Below are 23,259 nucleotides of genomic sequence, written 5' to 3' on the forward strand. Positions count from 1 at the left end.
TAAGAGCTTTTGTTAAATTCCAAATGGTTTAAAACTTTAGTTGTCAAGAAGTAACAACAACAACAACAACAAAAATAAGCATTTAAATCTTTCATTGGCAGGGATCTCTACGTTTAGATGCAATAGTCAACATTGCACAGTGTAAAGGTGTATATGAATACAGGATAATTAAGTTTTTCCCTATAATAGAAAAATGATGAAATTTAAAAGAACCTTACAAAAACATTTATTAAAAGATGCCATAGAGGGGATTCATATCTTAAATATAAAAAATTAAATGTATCAACATTTATCGATATGAAGACCACTAAAGTTTAATGGGAAATATAGGACAAAGTTCAATACAAAAGAAAAAAATACAACCATAAATGAGCATAATGCAAGGGTCAATCTCCTCCAAGGCTCTAACTATGGAAAATTAAATGGTATAACTTTTTTTTTTTTTTTAACTTCCTAAAAGCATTTGACTATATGGTTCACCACAAACTACGGATAACATTACAAATAATGGGAATCCCAGAACATTTAATTGTGCTCATAAAGAACCTATACCTGGATTGAGAGACATTCCTCTGAACAGAGCAAGAAGTACGGAATGGTTCAAAATTAGCCAAGGTGTGCAGTAGAGTTGTATCTTTCACCTCAATCATTCAATCTGTTTGTGGAACAAATAATCCAAGAAGCTGGGCTATATGAAGAAGAATGCAGTATCAGGTTTGGAGGAAGACTCATTAAAAACCTGGGAAAGGCAGATGTCACAACCTTGCTTGCTGAAAATGAAGACATATTGAGGCACTTATGGATGAAGGTCAGAGACTACAAGCTTCAGTGTAAATTACACTTCAAAGTGAAAAAAATGAAAATCTCGACAACTGGATCCATAAATAACATCATGATAAATGGAGAAGAAATTGAACATCCTTAGCAAGAGTGAAAATCAGAGTATCTATTTTAACAGGCTAAAAAAGACCAGGAACACACCTTCAGTGAGGAAGTTGAGTTTATTGTTGCACTGAGTTGTATGCACACCATGGGGGAACAACTGGGCATCGCAGTAAGAGCGGTTATACAGGATTTGGGTATGTTTTAGGTGATTCGGGGGAAGGTTTCAGAATGTGAAGATGTTGTCCGGAAGTGGGGAATTTTATCACTGGCTATCTGAATAAACGTTATCCATAAGGAGGGCAGTGTAAAAAGAGGTTAAAGCTGCAATTGGTAAAGAAGCAGGAGTCACTGGTATTACATGAGAGAGGGGGATGTTTCGTAATTTGTGGCTAGGACAGTGTTCACATCTTGTCTGTGTTCAAAGACGATTATGAAGTGGTGCTTTTGTTCTTATACATCATGGCCGAATATTGGCCTTGTCTGATACTGAAGTTCTAAAATTGTTTATGTTTAACAAGAGAACACCAAGATTCACCTATGAGTGGTGGATCAACATCTAGAAACACCAAAGTGTTGGTGATAGTACCAACTAGGCTTATCAATGTTACAAAAATACAGTAAATCATTGCCACAAAATCAATTCCAACTCATGGCAAGCCCCTGTGTTACCTGAGTAGAACTGTTCCATAGGATTTTCTTGGCTGTAATCTTTATGGAAGCAGAGCACTAGGCCTTTTTTCCCACTGCTACTGGGTGAGTTCAAATGACCAACTTTTGGGTTAATAATCAAGGCCCCCCCCAACCCTCATTTCTAGCAGGTGGGTTGGAAAAATAAGAAATTAGAACAGTTACTGAGACTGCTAAAATTTTCAACCATGTTTATTAGTATACATCCAAGGCTGTCATAGAAAAAGAGGGCTGAGTGTTAAAAAAAAAAAAAAAAAAAAGAGGAATAGGAGGCTATACTGAGAAGGTTTGACTAAGAAATTTTTCCTAGTGCGGTGGATAAAACAAAGTTGCATTAAGAAACCAAATCATGGGCTCAAACTTAAAGGATGAGACAAGGGTAATTAGGTGAGGACTGTGGTGGATAAAGAAGGGCAAAAAATCATTACAGAGGCATGAGACAGCATGCCTTAAGCTGTGCACTGAAACTTAGTTTGGTGCTCTGGGGAATGGAGTAAGTAGTTCAGACAGAAAGCGAGAAGAGGGATGTAAGTGTAGCTGCAGAGAAGGTCAGTACAAATCACAGAAGTTTTATCAGCCCTGTGAAGATCTTTTCAGTTTTATTCTAAGTGCGACATAAGCCACTGAAAGGTTATTTTATAGAGTATTAACATGCTTGTCTGAAAGTTTTTTTTTTTTTTCCCTAAGATTGTTGCAGCTTTAAGAATATATTGGGAGAGAGGCAGAGACAAGATGGCGGAATAGATGTCAGGGCTCCAAAGGCAAAAATAATCAAGATAGCTCACTCAAGCAACCCATCTGGGAATATCAAAATAAAACAAAGCAAGAAGCTACAACACATTAAGCAAGCATAACCTAATACAATAACATATAGATGGCTCAGAGACAACAGTCAATATCAAGTCACATAAAGAAACCAGACCATGATCACCTCAATAGGCTCTCAACACAAAGAATCAAGGGATCTTCTAAATGAAAGTGCATCCCTGGAATTACCAAAGGCAGCATACGAAAGATTAACATACAGAACCCTTCAAGACATCAGGAAGGAAATGAGGCAATATGCAGAACAAGCCAAGGAATACACGGATAAAGCAATTGAAATAATTAAAAAGAATATTCAGGAACATACTAAAAATTTAATAAGCTGGAAAAATCCATAGACAGACAGCAACCAGAAATTCAGAAGATTAACAGAAAAATTACAGAAGTAGACAACTCAATAGAAAGTCAGAGGAGGAGAACTGAGCAAGTAGAAGCCAGAATTTCTGAAATTGAAGAGAAATCAACTGGCACTAATATATTTGAAGAAAAATCCGGTAAAAGAATTCAGAAAAATGAAGAAACCTCAAGAATGATGTGGGACTCTATCAAGAGAAATAACCTACGAGGGGTTGGAGTACCAGAACAGGGAGGGATAACAGAAAATACAGACAGAATTACTGAAGATTTGTTGGCAGGAACCTTCCCTAATTTTGTGAAAGATGAGGATAGCTATGCAAGATGCTCATCAAACTCCAAATAAGGTAGCTGTTAAAAGAAAGTCACCAAGACATACTATAATCAAACTAGCCAAAACCAAAGATAAAGAGAGAATTTTAAGAGCAGCTAAGGGTAAACAAAAAGTCATTTACAAAGGAGAGCCAATAAGAATGAGCTTGGACTACTAGGCAGAAACCATGCATGCAAGAAGGTAATGGGATGACTTATTTAAAGAAATTGAAGGAAAAAAAAATTGCCAGCCAAGAATCCTATGTCCAGCAAAACTGTCTCTTAAATATGCAGGTGAAATGAGTAAAAGGAGATTTCCAGCTAAACAGAAGTTTAGGGAATTTGTAAAAACCAAACCAAAACTACAAGAAATACTAAAGGGCATCAACTGGTCTCAACGCACCTGGATCAAAGGAGAATGAAGAACACCAAGGACATAAGGTGATTATTAGCCCAAGAGACAGAAAGGGCCACATGAACCAGCGACTACATCATCCTGAGACCAGAAGAACTAGATGGTGCCCGGCTACAACCAATGACTGCCCTGACAGGGAACACAACAGAGAACCCCTGAGGGAGCAGGAGAGCAGTGGGATGCAGACCCCAAATCCTCATAAGACCAGGCTTAATGGTCTGACTGAGACTGGACGGACCCCGGTAGTCATGGCCCCAAGACCTTCTGTCGGCACAGGACAGGAACCATTCCTGAAGCCAATTCTTCAGACATGGATTGGACTGGACAATGGGTTGGAGAGGGATGTTAGTGAGGAGTGAGCTTCTAGGATCTGGTGGACACTTGAGAGTAAGTTAGCATCTACTGCCTGGAGGGGAGATGAGAGGGTAGAGGGGGTTAGAAGCTGATAAAAAGGACACGGAAAGAGACAGTGGAGGGAGTGTGCAGGCTGTCTCATTGTGGGGAGTAATAGAGAGTGTGTAGCAAGGTGTATATGGGTTTTTGTGTGAGAGACTGACTTGATTTGTAAACTTTCACTTAAAGCAAAATAAAAATTATTAAAAAAAAAAATTTACTCCCCCCCCCCAAAAAAAAGAAATACTAAAAGGAGTTCTTTGGTTAGAAAACCAATAACATCAAGTATCAACCCAAGACTAGGAGACTGGGCAGGGCAATTAGAAGTCAAACCAGACAGGGAAATCAAAAAAAAAAAAAAAAAAAAAAAATGAAGCAAGTTTCAAAGAAAAAAGCTGAAAACAGGGTAACAGCAATGGTATTACGTAAAGGAAGACGACATTAAAACAATAAAGAGGGACTAAGAAATGTGAACATAGACCTCCCATATGGAGAGGAAGAAATGGCGACATGAAGAAAGAAAATTAGATTTAAATTTAGAAAAATAGGGGTAAATAAAAAGATAACCACAAAGGAGACATACTACTCTACTCATCAAAATAAAATGCAAGAAAAAAATAGAGACTCAGCAGAAACAAAATCAACAATAATGAATATGAGGAAAGAACAATATATAAAGATTGTCTACTCCGCATATAAAATTAAGTGGGAAAAAGAAACTGTCAAAAACACACAAAAAAGACATCAAAATGGTAGCACTAAATGCATTAAAAAAAAAAAACTCATACCTATCCATAATTAAGCTGAATATAAATGGACTAAATACACCAATAAAGAGACCTAGAGTGGCAGAGTGGATTAAAAAACACGATCTGTCTATATGCTGCCTACAAGAGACACACCTTAGACTTAGAGACACAAAAATACCTAAACTCAAAGGATGGAAAAGATCTATATCAAGCAAACAACAATCTAAAAAGAGCAGGAATGGCAGTATTAATTTCTGACAAAATAGACTTTAAAGTTAAATCCAACGTAAAGGATAAGGAAGGACACTATATAATGATTAAAGGGGCAATACACCAAGAAGACATAACTATATTAAATTTTGATGCACCTAATGACAGGGCTGCAAGAAACATAAAACAAACTCTATTAGAGCTGAAAAGTGAGATAGACGGCTCCACAATAACAGTAGGAGACTTCAAAACACCACTTTGGTTGAAGGACAGGACATCCAGAAAGAAGCTCAACAAAGACATGGAAGATCTAAATGCCACAGTCAACCAACTTGACCTCATAGACATATACAGAACACTCCACCTAACAGCAACTAAGTATACTTTCTTTCCTAGTGCACATGGAACATTTACTAGAATAGATCACATATTAGGTCATAAAGCAAGCTTTAGCAGAATCCAAAACATTGGAATATTACAAAGCATCTTCTCTGACCATAAGGCCATAAAAGTGGAAATCAATAACAGGAAAAGCAGGGAAAAAAATCAAACACTTGAAAACTGAACAATATCCTGCTCAAAAAAGACTGGATTATAGAAGACATTAAGGATGGAAAAAAGAAATTCATAGAATCCGATGAGAGTGAAAACACTTCCTATCAGAACCTTTGGGACACAGCAAAAGCAGGGCTCAGAGACCAATTTATATCAGTAAATACACAGAGAAAAAAAAATGAAGAAAGGGCCAAAATCAAAGAATTTTCCCTACACTTGAACAAATAGAAGGAGAGCAACAAAAGAAACCCTCAGGCACTAGAAGAAAACAATAAAAATTAGAGCAGAACCAAATGAATTAGAAAACTGAAAAACAATTGAAAGAATTAACGAGACCAAAAGCTGATTCTTTAAAAGAATCAACAAAATTCATAAACCATTGGCCAGTCTGACAAAAGAAAAACAGGAGAAGAAGCAAATAACCCGAGTAAGAAATGAGATGGGCAGTATTACGGCAGACCCAACTGAAATTAAAAGAATTATATCAGATTACTATGAAAAATTGTACTTCAGAAAATTTGAAAACCTAGAAGAAATGGATGAATTCCTAGAAACACACTACCTACCTAACCTATCAGGACTTAGGTAGAACAACAAAATGGACCTAGAACAAAAGAAGAGATTTAAAAGGTAATCAAAAAACTCCCAGCAACAACAACAACAAAAAGCCCCAGTCTGGACGGCTTCACTGCAGAGTTCTACCAAACTTTCAGAGAAAGAGTTAACACGACTACTACTAAAGGTTATCTCAGAGCATAGAAAAGGACGGAATACTCCCAAACTAATTCTATGAAGCCAGCATAACTCTGATATCAAACCAGGTAAAGACACCACAAAGAAAGAAAATTACAGGACATATATCCCTCATGAACTTAGGTGCAAAAACCCTCAACAAAATTCCAGCAATAGAATTCAACAATATATCCAAAAAATAATTCACCATGACCAAGTGGGATTCATACATTCATTCATGCAGGGATCGTCCAACATTAGAAAAACAATTTATTGAATCCATCACACAAATAAAACAAAAAACAAGAATCACATATTTTATCAATTTGTGCAGAAAAGGCATTTGACAATGTTCAACACCCATTCATGATAAAAACTCTCAGCAAATAGGAATAGAAGGAAAATTCCTCAGCATAATAAAGGTCATTTATACAAAGACAACAGCCAACATCATTCTAAATGGAGAGAGCCTGAAAGCATTTCCCTTGAGAGTGGAAACCAGACAAGGATTCCCTTTATCACCATTCTTATTCAACATTGGGCTGGAGGTCCTAGCCAGAGCAATTAGATTAGATGAAGAAATAAAGGGCATCTAGATTTTTTTTTTTAGATTGTCAAGGAAGAAGTAAAATTATCTCTATTTGCAGACGACATGATCTTATACAAAGAAAACCCTAAGGAATCCTCAAAAAAAAAAAAAAAAAGAAAAAACTACTGAAACTAATAGAAGAGTTCAGCAGAGTATTGGGATACACGATAACCATAAAAAAATCTATTGGATTCCTCTACACCAACAGAAAGAACATCAAAGAGGAAATCACCAAATCAAAACCATTTACAGTAGCCCCCAAGAGGATAAAATACTTAGGAACAAATCCTACCAGAGACAAAAAAAGGCTTATACAAAGAAAACTACAAAACACGTCTGCAAGAAACCAAAAGAGACCTACATAAGTGGAAAAACATACCTTGCTCATGGATAGGAAGACAACATTATCAAAATGTCTTTCTACCAAAAGCGATGTATACATTTAATGCAAGTCCAATCCAAATTCCAACGATTTTCTTTAATGAGATGGAGAAACAAATCACCAACTTCATATGGAAGGGAAAAAGTCCCTGCATACGTAAAGCATTACTGAAAAAGTAGAACAAAGTGGGAGGCCTTACTCCACCTGATTTTAGCACCTAGTATACCACCATAGTTAAAACAGCCTGGTAATGGCACAACAACAGATACCTAGACCAATGGAACAGAATTGAGAATCCAGACATAAATCCATCCACATATGAGCAGTTGATATTTGACAAAGGCCCCCAAAAAGGTAATTGGGGAAAAGTCAGTCTTTTCAACAAACAGTGCTGGCATAACCGGATATCCCTCTGCAAAAAAATGAAAGAAGACCCATACCTCACTCCATGCACAAAAATGAGCTCAAAATGGGTCAAAGACCTAAATATAAAATCTAAAATGATAAAGATCATGGAAGAAAAAATAGGGACAATGTTAGGAGCCCTAATACATGGCATAAACAGTATAGAAAACATTATAAAGAATGTAGAAGAAAAACTAGATAACTGGGAGCTCCTAAAAATCAAACACCTATGCTCATCCAAAGACTTCACCAAAAGAGTAAAAAGACTGCCTACAGACTGGGAAAAAGTTTTTAGCTATAACATTTCTGATCAGCGCCCGGTCTCTAAAATCTACATGATACTGGAAAAACTCAACTGCAAAAAGACAAACAACCCAATTAAAAAATGGGCAAAAATATGAATAGACACTTCACTAAAGAAGACATTCAGGTAGCTAACAGATGTATGAGGAAATGTTCACCATCATTAGCCATTAGAGAAATGCAGATCAAAACAACAATGAGATTTCATCTCACTCCAACAAACCTGGCAGTAATCCAAAAAACACAAAAGAATAAATGTTCGAGAGGCTGTGGAGAGATTGGAACACTTCTACAATGCTGGTGGGAATGTCAAATGGTACAACCACTTTGGAAATTGATTTGGCACTTCCTTAAAAAGTTAGAAATAGAACTACCATACTATCCAGCAATCCCACTTCTTGGAATATATCCTAGAGAAATAAGAGCCTTTACACAAACAGATACACGCACACCCATGTTTATTGCAGCACTGTTTACAATAACAAAAAGATGAAAGCAACCAAGGTGCTCATCAATGGATGAATGGATAAATAAATTATGGTATATTCACACAATGGAATACTATGTATTGATAAAGAATAGTGAGGAATCTGTGAAACATTTCATAACATGGAGGAACCTGGAAGGCATTATGCTGAGTGAAATTAGTCAGTTGCAAAAAGACAAATATTGTATATGACCGCTATTATAAGAACTCGAGAAGTAGTTCAAACAGAGAAGAAAATATCCTTTGATGGCTAGGAGAGGGGGGAGGGAGGTGGAGTGGGGAGGGGTGCTCACTAATTAGATAGCAGATAAGAACTACATTAGATGACAGGAAAGCTAACATACAGTACAGGGGAGGTCAGCACAACTGGACTAAACTAAAAGCAAAGAAGTCTCTGGAATAAAATGAATGCTTCAAAGGCCAGCGTAGCAGGGGCAGGGGTTTTAGGACCATGGTTTCAGGGGACATATAAGTCAATTGGGATAATCAAATCTATTAAGAAAACATTCTGTACCCCACCTTGGAGGGAGGGGTCTGGGGTCTTTAACCCTAGCAAGTGGCCATCTAAGATGCATCAATGAGTCTCAATCCACCTGGATCAAAGGAGAATGAAGAACACCAAGGACTCAAGGTAATTACCAGCCCAGGAGATAGAAAAGGCCACATAAACCAGAGACTACATCAGCATGAGACCAGAAGAGCTAGATGGTACCCAGTTACAACCGATGACTGCCCTGACAGGGAACACAACAGAGAACCCCTGAGGGAGCAGGAGAGCAATGGGATGCAGACCCCAAATTCTCATAAAAAGAACAGACTTAATGGCCTGACTGAGACTAGAAGGACCGTGATGGTCATGGCCCCCAGACCTTCCGTTAGCCCAAGACAGGAACCATTCCCGAAGTCAACTCTTCAGACAGGGATTGGACTGGACAATGGGATGGAGAGGGATGCTGGTGACAAGTGAGCTTCTTGGATCAGGTGGACACTTGAGATTAGGTTGGCATCTCCGCCTTGGAGGGGAGATGAGAGGTTTGAGGAAGTTAGAAGCTGGCAAAATGGACACGAAAAGAGAGAGTGGAGGGAGTGTGCGGGCTGTCTTATTAGAGGGAGAGCAATTGGGAGTATGTAGCAAGGTGTATATAAGTATTTGTGTGAGAGACTGACCTGATTTGTAAACTTTCACTTAAAGCACAATAAAAATTATATATATAAAAAAACAACAATATATTGGGAAGGAGGTAAGGGTAAATGCACTGTTAAGATACTGAAATATTTCAGGCCACAGATGATTGTTCTTTGGACAGGAATTGAGGCAGTGAAAAGGGAGAAAATAAAAAGTTTCGAAATTGATTTAGGTGAGAGAATAAACATGACTTTGTTGACTGTTTGAATGGGAAGGTGTCATGACTGAGAAAGGCAAGGCCACAAGTTTATTCATTTAATCAATACATATTCATTAGATATGTAGTATAAACCAGAATCTCTACTTGTCTCTGGGGATACACTGATAGACAGAATTCGAGCTTTCTAATTGGAGAGCATATGGGAACAGCTTACTGAGGCAATACTGCCAGAAAAATAAATGTGTGCATGGGAGGAGGGCAGTTAACAGTACAGAGAGTAGTAGGTAATAGGTATAGTTTTAGACAAATTGAATTTGAGATGATGGTAAGCCATTCTAGCAGAGGTGAAAATTGGGTACATAATTCTGGAGACCAGAAGAGAATGATAAACTCTGAGTACATTTTTGTGAGTTGCAGAGACATATAAGATAATTGAACTTTAAGAGACAAGGGAGCTTAGAGAGAAGGGGACCTGGGTAGATTCCAGGAGCTCGTGTGTGGCACAGTGGTTAAATCGCTTGGCTGCTAACCAAAAGGTGGTGGTTCAAACTGACCAGCCACTCCGCAGGAGAAAGACAGGACAGCCTGCTTCTTCAAAGATTTATTGCCTTGGAAACTCTATAGGGCAGTTCTACTTTGTCCTACAGGGTTTCTATGAGTTGGAATCAACTCCACAGCAGTGGGTTTGGTTGGGTTAAGGTAGATTCCTGAAAATTATGTCACTTAATGACCCAAAACCCAAAACCGTTGCTATTCCAACTCATAGTGACCCTGTAGGATAGAGTAGAACTGCCCCTTAAGATGTCCAAGAAGTGGCTGATGGATTTGAACTGCCACCCTTTTGGTTAGCAGACAAAAACTTAACCACTGTGACATCCGGGCCCCACATTGCTTGATTATCTCGTAATAATGAGGTCACATAACCTCTCTGAGCCTAAAAATCCTAATTTCCAAAATAAATATTATGTTTCTATACCTTGGGAGCGGCTATAAGGATTAACTTTTCAAACTTGGAATAACCCAGTTATCGGTGACTGTTTACTTACCCATCCGAAAAAATAGTTCAATATAAACAATAACAACATTTATGCATTGAGAATCCCATATTGTATGGAATTTTTTTTTAAATCATAATAACAGTGTTATGATTATCTCCTTTCAGAAAAAGGAAAAGTGAGGACGTGAGAACATGTTCTGAATGCTCTTACTTAAGTGACAAAAGCAGGTTTTACTCAGCACAGATTTTTGTTGTTACTTTAGTGTAACTAGTCTTTGATTTATAAATCGAAATGAATTGTATAGTAATTAAAATACATCTTTTCTAATAACTTAGCCTTAAAAATAAGTAGTTAAGGATGAAGCATTGATCTAATCTCATCACCTTGGGAGATGTGGACTAGGAACCAGACCTTGTCTGACTGCTGTGTGGTTCATCCGACTTAAATGGATTACACTTGGAGACTAGATTCAACTCCCTGGTACTGTAGTTGAGGTCCTTATGCTGCTGGAGAAAATCCACTGAACACAGGAATACTTTTTTGAGATACATCTCAACCTGTGATGGGACATTTAAGAATTTATTATAGACTTAAAAAAAATAAGGCTTTTCTAGAGGGCTCCTTTTTTGATCCACATTTCGAGGACTTAATCCTCCATGTTCTTGGATTTTCTCTGTTGTTGAGAACACTTTGTATAATCTTGTTTTTTGTGTCCAAGAAATAAGAGTTGGGAAGCTTAGGTTCGGATATATTGCATTACACACATATATGTATATAAATATATGTATACATAAATATGTACGTGTATATATATATATATATATATATAAACCCATTGCCGTCAAGTTGATTCAGACTCATAGGGACCCTATAAAACAGAGTAAAATTACTCCATAGGGTTTCTAAGGAGTGTCTGGTGGATTTTAACTGCCTACCTTTTGGTTAGCAGCCAAGCTTAAAACCACTGTGCCACCAGGACATATGAATAGGAAATATCCCAAGTGGACTAGTGAGAGCATTCCTAGGAATAAAACAAAAATATTTGTGTGTAAAGGGAATTATCCCAAGTCGGTTGGAAGTATGTTGGTAAGGGCATTCCCAGGTACCTACCTGGGCATTCCCAACCTACTTGGGATATTTCCAATTATACACAAATACATATATACATGTATATATATAACCCATTGCCGTCGAGTTGATTCCAACTCATAGCGACCCTATAGGACAGAGTAGAACTACCCCATAGAATTTCTAAGGAGCGCCTGGTGGATTTGAACTGTTGACCTTTTGCTTAGCAACCTTAGCACTTAACAACTATGCCACCAGGGTTTCCATGTGTGTGTATATATATATATATATCTACATTTCCCAACTCTCACTACTCAGACACAAAAAGCAAGATTGTATATATTGTTCTCAAACAACGGAGAAAACCCATGAACACAGAGGAATAAGTCCAAAATGGATATCAGAAGAAACTCTGAAACTTGTTCTTGAACATAGAGGAACTAAAGTGAATGGAAGAAATGATGAAATAAAAGAGCTGAACAGAAAATTTCAAAGCATAGCTCGGGAAGACAAAGTATTATAATGGAACGTGCAGAGACATTAGAAAACCAGAAGAGAATAACACACTCAAAATTTCTCAAGCTGAAAGAACTGAAGAAAAAATTCAAGCCTCCATTTGTAATACAGAAGGATTCTATGGGCAAAATATTGAATGATGCAGGAAGTATTAAAAAGAGGTGAAAGAATATAGGGAGTAACTGTACCAAAATTAATTGGTCAACATTCAACCATTTCAGGACATAGCATAAGATCTAAAACAGATGGTATTGAAGGAATAAGTCCAAGCTGCGCTGAAGGCATTGGTGGAAACCAAGACTTCAAGAATTGGCAGAATACCAATTGAGGTGTTTCAACAAACAGATAAAACACCGGAAGCGCTCACTCATCTATGCCAAGAAATTTGGAAGACAACTACCTGTCCAACTGGCTGGAAGATATCCGTATTTGTGCTAATTCCAAAGAAAGGTGATCCAAAATAATTGAAAATCATTGAACAATATCATTAATATCATATACATGTAAAATTCTGCTGAAGATCATTCAAAAGCAATTTCAGCCGTATGTCAACAAGGAACTGCCAGAAGTTCAAGCGGAATTCCAAAGAGGGCATGGAACGAGAGATATCATTGCTGATGCCAGATGGGTCTTGGCTGAAAGCAAAGAATAGGAGAAAGAAGTTTACCTGTGTTTTATTGACTATGCAAAGGCATTTACTCTATGGATCATAAAAAATTATGGATAACATCATGAAAATGGAAATTCCAGAACACTTAATTGTGCTCATGCCCAACCTGTACGTAGACCAAGAGGCAATCATTCGAACAGAACACGGGGATAACATGTGGTTTCAAATCAGGAAAGGTGTGTATCAGGGTTGTGTCCTTTCACCATACTTATTCAGCCTGTATGCTGAGCAAATAATCCAAGGAGCTAGACTATATGAAGAAGAATGTGGTATCAGGATTTGAGGAAGACTCAGTAACAACTTGCATTACGTAAATGACACGCTTGCTGAAAGTGAAGAGGTCTTGAAGCACATACTTATGAAGATCAAAGATCACAGCCTTCAGGATGGATTACACCTCAACATAAAGAAAACAAAAATCCTCACAACTGGACCAATCAGCAACGTCATGATAAACAGGGAGAAGACTGAATTTGTAAAGGATTTCATTTTACTTGGATTTATAATCAAGCGCCACGAGAGCAGCAGTCCAGAAATCAAATGACGCATTGCATTGGGCAGATAGGCTGCAAAAGATCTGTTTAAAGTGTTAAAAGGCGGAGATCCCACTCTGAAGGCTAAGGTGTTCCTGAAGAAAATCATGGTATTTTCAGTCACCTCACATGCATTTGCAAGCTGGACAGTGAATAACGAAGACCGAAGAATTGACTCTTTTGAATTGTGATGTTGATGAAGAATACTAAACATACCATGGACTGCCAGAATAATGAACAAATCTGTCTTGGAAGAAGTCAGAATGCTCCTTAGAAGTGAGTCTCACTGACTTTGGACATGTTATAAGGAGGGACCTTCCCTGGAGCAGGACATCATGCTTGGTAAAGTAGAGGGTCAGTGAAAAAGAGGAAGACCCTCGACGAGATGGAGTGACACAATGACTACAACAATGGCCTCAAATATAGTAACCAGTGTAAGAATCCTGCAAGACCGGGCAGTGTTTCGTTCTGTTGTAGCTAGGGTCACCATTAGTCAGAGCTGGCTTGATGGCACCTAACAACAATACACACACACACAGAGATATATACACAAACATGTAGATGACAATTGAAAATATCACAGAATGGAATTAATAAAGGGCAGAAAATGACATTTATTAAGAGAAATCTGTACTCTAAACAGTGTTTTTTTAAATTTTTTTACTTCTATTGAAAATCTCTTATCACAGTACCATTACGTACCACCACGGATACCATTCACAGGTTTGATGAGGTGGTCTCTCCCCTTGACTCCATATTCTTTTACCAAAGTGATTGCTGCAAATCTAAGACTATTTGCATGTGTTTTACATAATTAATTAAAACCATGTACTTATGCACATATTACATATGAAGAAACAACTTTCAAAGGTCATTCCTTAATGAGACGTGATGAAAAATCAAAGGTCCTAGACGTAATAACAGCACACATTGAGCCACTTAGAAAACAAGTCTAATTTAAACAATTTGTGGTTATTTCTATATTTTCCAACTTCTGATATCCAAGCTCTTTTTATACTTTTCTTCCAGATGTGTCTGTCTGTCTTTAGCTCCTACGAGCATCTACCATCTTCTTTCAGTGATAGTTTTCATCTCTTTAAATTTCTGGTTCTACCATTGAGTTTAACTGAACTCTCCCTTGAGAATTAGTTCAACAGTTGTGAAGATCTTCAGTCTCCTTCCACCTTGGATTTTGATATTTAGTGTTCATTTTCCATTTCCATGTAGCACCAATACCCACAACTTCTTTCTTTTTATCTTTCATTTGGACTCCACTTTATGAAGGTTTTCTTTCTTTTTTGCAGACTGAGATTACATGTGCACCTGTGTGTAAAAGCTGACATTGACATTGTTTATGAGGGCATAAACATTCCAGATTCAATAAGCATTTTTATTCATTTACCAGCTCTCTTAATCTGGGTTCTCTAGAGGATCAAAACCAGTGAATTGTTTGTATAAATATACACAGAGGCATTTCCTTTAAGGAAATGGCTTACACAATTCTGGGGTTTGGCAAATCCCAAATCCATGGTTCAGGCGACAGGCAGCTCATGTGGTTCCAGGGGCTGATAAATTCAAATTTGGCTCATCAGGCAGCAGTCTGAAGGCTTCTCATGTCTCGAGAACCAGAGGTCACACAACGAGAAGAGTGCAGCATCAGGAGGAAGCAAGCTTTACCAGAGCATCCATTTATGTATTGAAGGCAGACCCCACCTCCAAGGAAACTCCCCTTTCAAATGATTGGCTGCTCAAAACTGATTACAAAATGGAAGATGATTACATAGTGTCTGCCAAACTATTGAGAATTGTAGCCTAGCCTAGTTGACACTTGGCATTAACCATCACACCAGCATTTGAGTTTACAACACAAATCTTATGTACCCTCACATACTTAATAACAAAACCACTGTGGAAAAGGTAGAATATGCATTATATTTTTAATGTTTTTCCCAAAGTCATATGACAAATTAAGAGCAAAGCTGAATCAAAAGAAAAAAGAAAAACCTACCATTTCTCTAGTCAAGGAATAACCGTGTTTGTTTACACTGCAAGATTCATATACATTTCGTATTCTTGGTAAAGCAGATGGTCAGCAAAACTGAGTGAAACCCTCAATGAGATGAATTGACATAATAACTGCAAAAATGGATTCAAACAAACCAATGATTCTGAAGCTGGCACAAGACAATGTCACACTTTGTTCTGTTACGCATAAGTTCACCATGAGTGGAGCCAACTCAGTGGCAATTAACAACAAACAACATTCCTTCCCCATTTATTTACAGTTTTGATGGTAGTAGTCTCAGCTCTTTAGTTTATGCTACTTAGAGATAAAAATTCTTGTAAATCAATTTGTCATGTAAATTAACGTATTCACAGTCCCTGGAATTAGTACATGGACATCTTAAAAAAAATTTTTTTGTACATTTATTTTATTATTGTTTTTTAGAATGGACGCTGCAAACCTTACACCAAGCCACCAGTTTCTATACCTACATTTCAGTGACACTGATTACATTCTTCAAGTTGTGCAGTTACTCTCACCCTCCTTTTCTGAGTTGTTCCTCCCCCATTAACATATACTCACTGCCCACTAAGCTTCCTATCTAATCTTTCGAGTTGCTGTTGTCAGCTTGATCCCATATAGATAGTTCTTAAAATAGCTTAATGCTCAAGGCAGACTTTTTTTTATGGTTAAGCTAAACTATTGTTTGGTTTTAAGAAGACTCCAAGGTATACATTTGGTTTAAGGTTTAAAGATTATCTCAAGGCAATAGTTTCAGGGGTTCACCATGGCTCAAGGAAGCCTTCATAAGGATTCCTCTATTGAATCCTCGATCAACGTGTTCAATAATGGTAACCGAATGCCATTCAGTTCTCATGGCAAGCATGGCAGTTGTTCAGAGGCAATTAGCCCACACATTCCATATTCTCCTCCTATTCCTGAGTCTCCTTCTTTCTCTGTTGCTCCAGGTGAATAGAGACCAATTGTTGTGCCTTGGATGGCCGCCTGCAAGCTTATAACACTCCAGTTACTACGCAATGAACTAGGAGGTAGAACCTAAATAAGTTTTTAGGTCAAATAAGTGGAATGTCCTGTGAAACCATGACCCTAAACCTCCAAACCAAGGAAACAAATTCCATGAGGTGTTTGGGTAGGTGGGTGATATCATTGTTCTTACTATCCAGTCATGCTTTCTGTTATCCAGAATCTCCTTGAATGGGGACTTCCTCTATAATTGTTTTATTTTTAATCTATTAATGTGTTGAGACAATTATTTTACCATTCTTTTAGTGATTACCCTATAAATTACAAACTGCATCTTAATTTTTTCTGTTGTTATTATTTTTACATGCTGTCAAGTTGTCCCCTGACTCACGGCAACCTTCTGCAAGGCTGACCAAAATGCTGCCCAGTCCTGTGCCACCCCATGCTAGGTTTTGAATAGAGCAGTTATGATCCATAGGGTTTTCCCTTGCTGAATTTTGGAAGTAGATTGCCAGGTCTTTTTTCCTAATCTGTCATAGTTTGAAAGCTCTACTGAACCCTGTTCAGCATGACAACAACACACAAGATTCCACTGATGGATAAGTCATACCTGTGCATGAGGTGCAGGAGTATAGTTTTAAATATATGGGTTTGAGATGATGGTGTGCCATCCTAATAGAGACAAAAATTGGATGTATAATTCTTGAAGCTAAAAAAGAATTTTAGGCTATGAGCATGGATTTGGGATTTATAAACAACAAAAAAAATTATAAACAAAGATAAGATAATTGCTGATTTTTTTCCTCTTAGGTTAGCCAAATCTGTGGCAAAAGGCCTCTTTAAAGTTTTAAAAAACAAAAATGTCACTTTGATAACTAAGTTATGTCTGACCCAAGCCATGATCTTTTCCATTCCTTATGCTCGTACGAATGGTGGGTAGTGAAAAAGAAAGACAGGAGACAAATTGATGCATTCAAACTGTGCTACAGACAAAGAATATTGACTATACCATAGACTGTCAAAAGAACAAACAAACCAATCTTAGATAAATACAACCAAAATGCTTCTTAGAAGGGAGGATAGCAAGACTTCAGCTCTATTACTTTGGACGTGTCACTGGGAAAGACCAATTGCTAGAAAAGGACATCACACTTGGTAAAGTAGAAGGTCGCTAAAAAAGAAGGAAACCCTTAATGAGATGAGCTGACACAAGGCACTACAATGGACTCAAACATAGTAATGATCATGAAGATGGCACAGGACATTTCCTTCTGTGGTAAAAAAGGTCACCAACAGCAATAACAAGCAGGTAATTGAAGTGATGGGAGTCAAGGAGACGCAGAGAGAGAAAGAAGAGGGCTAAAACAAGAAGCCAAGCAGATTACTGAAAATTGCATTGCTTGGTAACCATGTAGCAATGACAAGTTAATTTAGTATTTCTGAACCTAAAAATCCCAATTTTCAAAATAGATATTATATTTCTATCCCCTGGGACTGTTAACAGTATTAACTTCTCTAACTTGGAAAGTCCCAGTTATCAATGGTTGCTTAACTACACCATTAATTTAAATAAATAAATAATAAACAAACAAATAAATAACAGCATTTATGTATTGAGGAGCCAAAAAAAAAAAAAATGAAATCCCATGTTGTTTTTTGGGAGTTTTTTTTTTTTTAAGTGATAATAACAATATTAATATTATCTCTTTTTTAGAAAAAGGGAAAGTGAGGACATGGGAAACATAATTGTATTTGAATGCTCTTCCTTAAACGACAAAAGCAGATTTTACTCAGCAGCAGACTTTTACTGTTAATTTAGTGTAGCTGGTCTTCGATTTAAGAAACAAAATTAATTATATAGTAAGTAAAACACATCTTTTCTAACAACTTAGTCTTAAAAATAATTAAGGGTGAGATACTAGATCTGATTTCACCACCTTGGCAGAGGCGGACAAGCGGCTAGATATTGTTTCACTGCCATGTGTCACAACTAAATGGGTTACACTTTGAGACCTGACTCAACTCCCTGGCTTCACACTTGAATGTGGTACTAAAATTGGGGCCCTGATGCTGTTGGAGAAAGTCCATTGAACATAGGGATATTTTTTGAGATACATCTCAGTCTGTGATGGGACATTTAATTAACAATTTAATATAGTTTCTTAAAAAATTAAGAGTTTTATAGAGGCATTCTTAATCCATATGCTTTTCCAAGACTTAATCCTGTCTGTCCCTGAATTTTATCTATTATTGACAACACTATCTATAATCTTGTTTTTGAAGTTTCAGTGAAAGTTGGGACTTTGGTAGGAAATATCTCAGGGGGGTTAGTGGGCATTACTAGGCATATGTATGTGTGTGTGTTTATATATGTATACATATGTGTATGTATAGCTATGTATACATATATGTATATGTGGTTAAGAGCTTGGCTGCTAACTAAAGGGTTGGCAGTTCCTATCTACCAGCCACTCCTTGGAAACTCTACGGGGCAGTTCTACTCTGTCCCATAGAGCAGCAATGAGTCAGAATTGACTGACAGCAATGGGTTTGGTTTTGGTTTTTTGGTATATACACACACACATACATACATACACACATTTTATATACATTTTTTTATAGGTATATATATATATGTCTTCTTGAATTCATATTCCTTTGCCAAAATAATTGTTGAAAATTTAAGACAATTTACCTGTGTTATTAAACACATTTTACCTGTGTTTTTTAATTTAATTAAAATAGGTCATGGAAGCATAATTATACACATTTTACATATGAAGAAAGTGCGCCTCTAAAAAGTTAAACGAATTTCTCAGCTCCTTTGTTAACAACTCATGATGACAAATTAAAGGTGCCCAACCAAATAACAGCACAGCTAAACCAAGCTTAGAAAACAAGTCTAATTTAAACAATTCACAGTTGTTTCTATGCATCACACCCTTAACATTCAAGCTCTCCTTATGCTTATCTTCTGGAGGGGTTTGTCTTATACCTCCTTCTAACGTCTATTACCTTCTCTCAGCAGTCATTTCCATTTCTCTGAAAGGCTGATCCCATCAATGAGTTTAAATGAACTCTGCCTTGAAAATTAGTTCAACTGGTTCTCAAATCCCAGGCTACTTCCACTTTAGTTTGATATTTAGTGCTCATTTTTCATTTCCGTGTAGCACCCATATCCGAGATTCTTTCTTTCTTTAATTTGACCTAGTTTATCAAGGTACTTTTCCATTATTTGATTGATGTTACATGAGCACCTTTATTTAACTGGAAGCTGATATTGACTTTACCAATTGTTTTTAAGGGGATAAACATATTTCAGCTTTAAAAGCAGTTTTATTCATTTACCAGAATTTTGCATTTATAATGGAAATCTTATATTTTAGCACACACTAAATAACGACACCATCACTATGAAAAGGACATAATAGAGATTAAATTTTCAATTATATTTTTAATTTTTTTTCCCCAAAGTCACATGGCTGGTTTAGACTAATGTTGGGTTTAAAAAAAAATGTACCTCTTTCAATTTCTAGTCAAGGTATTATCATGTCCCTTTATTTATATTGAAAACTTCTTATATAGTCTCTACTCTTGGTAAAGTGGAGGGTCAGCAAAAACAAGGGAAACCTTCAATGAGATGGATTGACACATAGCCAAAACAGTGGACTCAAACATACCACCAATCACAATGATGGCGCAAGACCTGTAACATTGTGTTCTGTTATACATAAGGTTGCCATGAGTCACAGCCTAGATAGCAACCAACAACAACATTTCTTCGCCATCTATTCTATTTACAAATTTAATGATAGTGGTCTCTGCTCTTGACTTCATGTGACTCAAGCAAAAGGATTCCTGTAAACCTAAATCTCAATCATTAGTGCATTTTTCTCTGAAAAAGGAGGAGAAAGATTCCCTGTCGGATCTGCTTAGTCTTTACACTGTATATGATGGGGTTCATCACAGGAGGTGTCAGCAGGTAGATATTGGCCAGGACCACGTGGACAAGGGGAGAGGCATGCTTGGCAAAGCGGTGAGTCATAGACACACTCACCATAGGGACGTAAAGAACCAAAACAGCCAGAAAGTGGGACAGACAGTTATTGAGGGCCCGAACCCGCTCAGTCCAGGTGGCTGTGCCCAAGATACTTTTTAGGATGAGTGTGTAGGAGAGCACAATGAGCAGTGGGTCAACTGCAATAATGAGCAACACCACCACAAGTGCAAACCGGCTGTTGACCTGGATGTCAGCACAGACCAGCCGAATCATATCCTGGTGGAGGCAGTAGGAGTGAGAGAGAAGGTGAGAGTGGCAGAAAGGCAGGCGCTTGAGTAGCAAAAGGGAGGGAAGGCAGCCAGAACACAATGGCAAATGATGGCTACTCCGATCCTGCCAATGACTTTACTGGTAAGGATGGAGGCATAATGGAGGGGGTGACAGATGGCCACATAGCGGTCAAAAGACATGGCCGGCAGGACAGAGGATTCCATGAATGAGAATCCATGGAGGAAAAAGAACTGGGAAAAACAGCCTTCAAAGGTGATCTTCTGAATGTTGAACCAGAGGAGCTGCATGACTGTGGGCAGGGTGGTGAGGGTGAGACCCAGGTCAGTCAGGGCCATCATGGAGAGAAATAGGTACATGGGCTGGTGGAGAGAAGGCTCTGTGCTGATGACGGCGAGGATGGTGGTGTTGCCCATGATGGAGATGGTATAGAAGCAGCAGAAGGGGATGGAGATCCAGATGTGGAAGGCCTCGAATCCAGGGATACCCGTGAGGATGAAGTAGAAGGCGTCTTGAGTGGTGTTATTCTCCTTGGACATGACTGATGAATGAAGAACCAGAATGTCTGTTTCCTACAATAAGAATCTCATCAGTGTGCTACTGTCATAGAGTCATTATCTATTCAATTCAAGACTCAAAGATGTGTCTGGGATTGCTTTATCTAATACTACTGAGCCACGTAATTAGCTAGAACACTATCAAAGGTGGGTTCTTCTGCTTTCATTTCTATTTAAAATGAGCTTTTTTTTTTTAAATCTTTCATGTCTGCCAGTTTAATTTATGCTTCCTGCAATCTTCTTGTATTATATTTCTCACTTGCTCCTGTGTATGTCTATATACATATATACTTAGACATATGCATTTACTAACTAGAAGTGCTCTCATTAATCTTTCAAATAACTTTCTAGGAACCAAATACAAAGACTAATATTAGTGTATATTCTCCTTAGCATCACAGAGGAAAGGATGGTGGTGTTGCCCGTGATGGAGATGGTGTAGAAACAGCAGAAGGGGATGAAGATCCAGATGTGAGAGGCCTCAAATCCAGGGATGCCTGTTAGGATGAAGCAGAACGGGTCTTGCGTAGTGTTAGTTATCTGGGGCTTAATAGATGAATGAGGCTCCAGACTCAGGGTCTTTGCTCAAAAAGAACCAGAAACATTAGAAATACTCTTATTGTTCTGTAACTCTATCTGTTGCCCATTTGATCTAAACTCTATCCAAACAAACATTCAGAGTTTTGGGGGGTAACTAAGGACAAGTTCAAGAACACCATTGTTGGCCCTCCTAAATCTATCTTATCACAGGTTGCTTCCACAAAACTGTTCACCTCTTCAACACTCAGTACAGTTTATTTCATAGGAAACTTTTAAATTTTTTCTGCTTCTCTTTGCCTACTCTCATTCAGTTCTTAGCAATTTGAAATATGTCTTTCAACCAAATCACACTACCAATACTGTTCTTTCTCACAAAGACTTAAAAAGAACTCCTAGCTAAAAGTAATGGCTAATATTGAGTTTTCATCCTTTTTGAGTTGTTTGTATCCAACATCTCCTTTTGAATCCTTCTTTGACTTTAATAACAACATTCTCACCTGTTTCACTAGTTCCAATTCATTGTAATCTCTTTCACTAGTGCCTCTCTCTTTTATCATACACTAAAGCCACTCTTCCTCAAGGTAAGTCCTTATTTCTAGTCTAACATACCACTTTTTATTTTCATTAGTTAATGTCATCCTGATACCATGGATTATATTTCTACAATATTAAAACAAACCTAGAGGCAAGGGGCAGGTGTACAGCAGAAGAGCGAGAGAAGGAGGAGTGGGACCATTCAGATGGCTATTACAGCAGCCCAAGTGAGGACAATCACATTTATAGAGTACTTTCTATGTTTGGGCACCATTCTAAGTATGTTACCTGTATTAATTCTCTTCATCCTCTAACAATAGTTATCATCCCTCTTTTCTTCTCTTATCATTCACTGAGGAATCTGACCCATGGTTTCTTGTGTCTGGTGCCCTCGTCACTAATTGAGGCCTCTGTTTTATCTTCTAGGCACAGGGGCAGGTATGTTACAACCTTTTGCAAATCCCTAGGCTGGAGGGTGGGGAAGTGTGGCAGGTCCCTTCAGGATTACCTGAAGAGGTATCCTGAGACCTAGGGTCTCACTGGTAAGCTGGTAAGTCAGCTCTACCATCAAGAGCCTTTGCTAAATTCCAAATGGATTAAGAAGTTAAATGTAAATCAGTAACAAAATATGTAATAGAGAAAATAATATTAGTATTTACTCTTATTGAAATGTCTCTCTAAATTTTACAAAAGCAGACAAAAATCACTGAGGTAAGGACAAGTGGATGTAAACACAGGAAAATTAAATGTTTCTCTATACCGGAAAAATGGTGAAATTACAAAAAAAATTATTATGACATGCTATACCAGTGCCGTTGAGTGGACTCCTACTCATGGCAACTGTACTTGTGTCAGAGTAGAAATGTGCTTTGTAGGATTTTCACTGACTTTTCAGAAGCAGATTCAGGCATTTCTTTCAAGGTGTCTTTAGGTGGAT

The 23,259-nt window shown here is 37.7% G+C and overlaps 1 pseudogene; it reads right to left on the reverse strand.

Annotated features, from left to right (window-relative positions):
* Positions 1-20,283: 20,283 nt before the first annotated feature.
* On the reverse strand, positions 20,284-21,230 carry LOC100661298 (olfactory receptor 51Q1-like; annotated as a pseudogene).
* Positions 21,231-23,259: the final 2,029 nt, after the last annotated feature.

Source organism: Loxodonta africana, chromosome 7, assembly GCF_030014295.1.
Source record: "Loxodonta africana isolate mLoxAfr1 chromosome 7, mLoxAfr1.hap2, whole genome shotgun sequence".
NCBI classification, from domain to species: domain Eukaryota; kingdom Metazoa; phylum Chordata; class Mammalia; order Proboscidea; family Elephantidae; genus Loxodonta; species Loxodonta africana.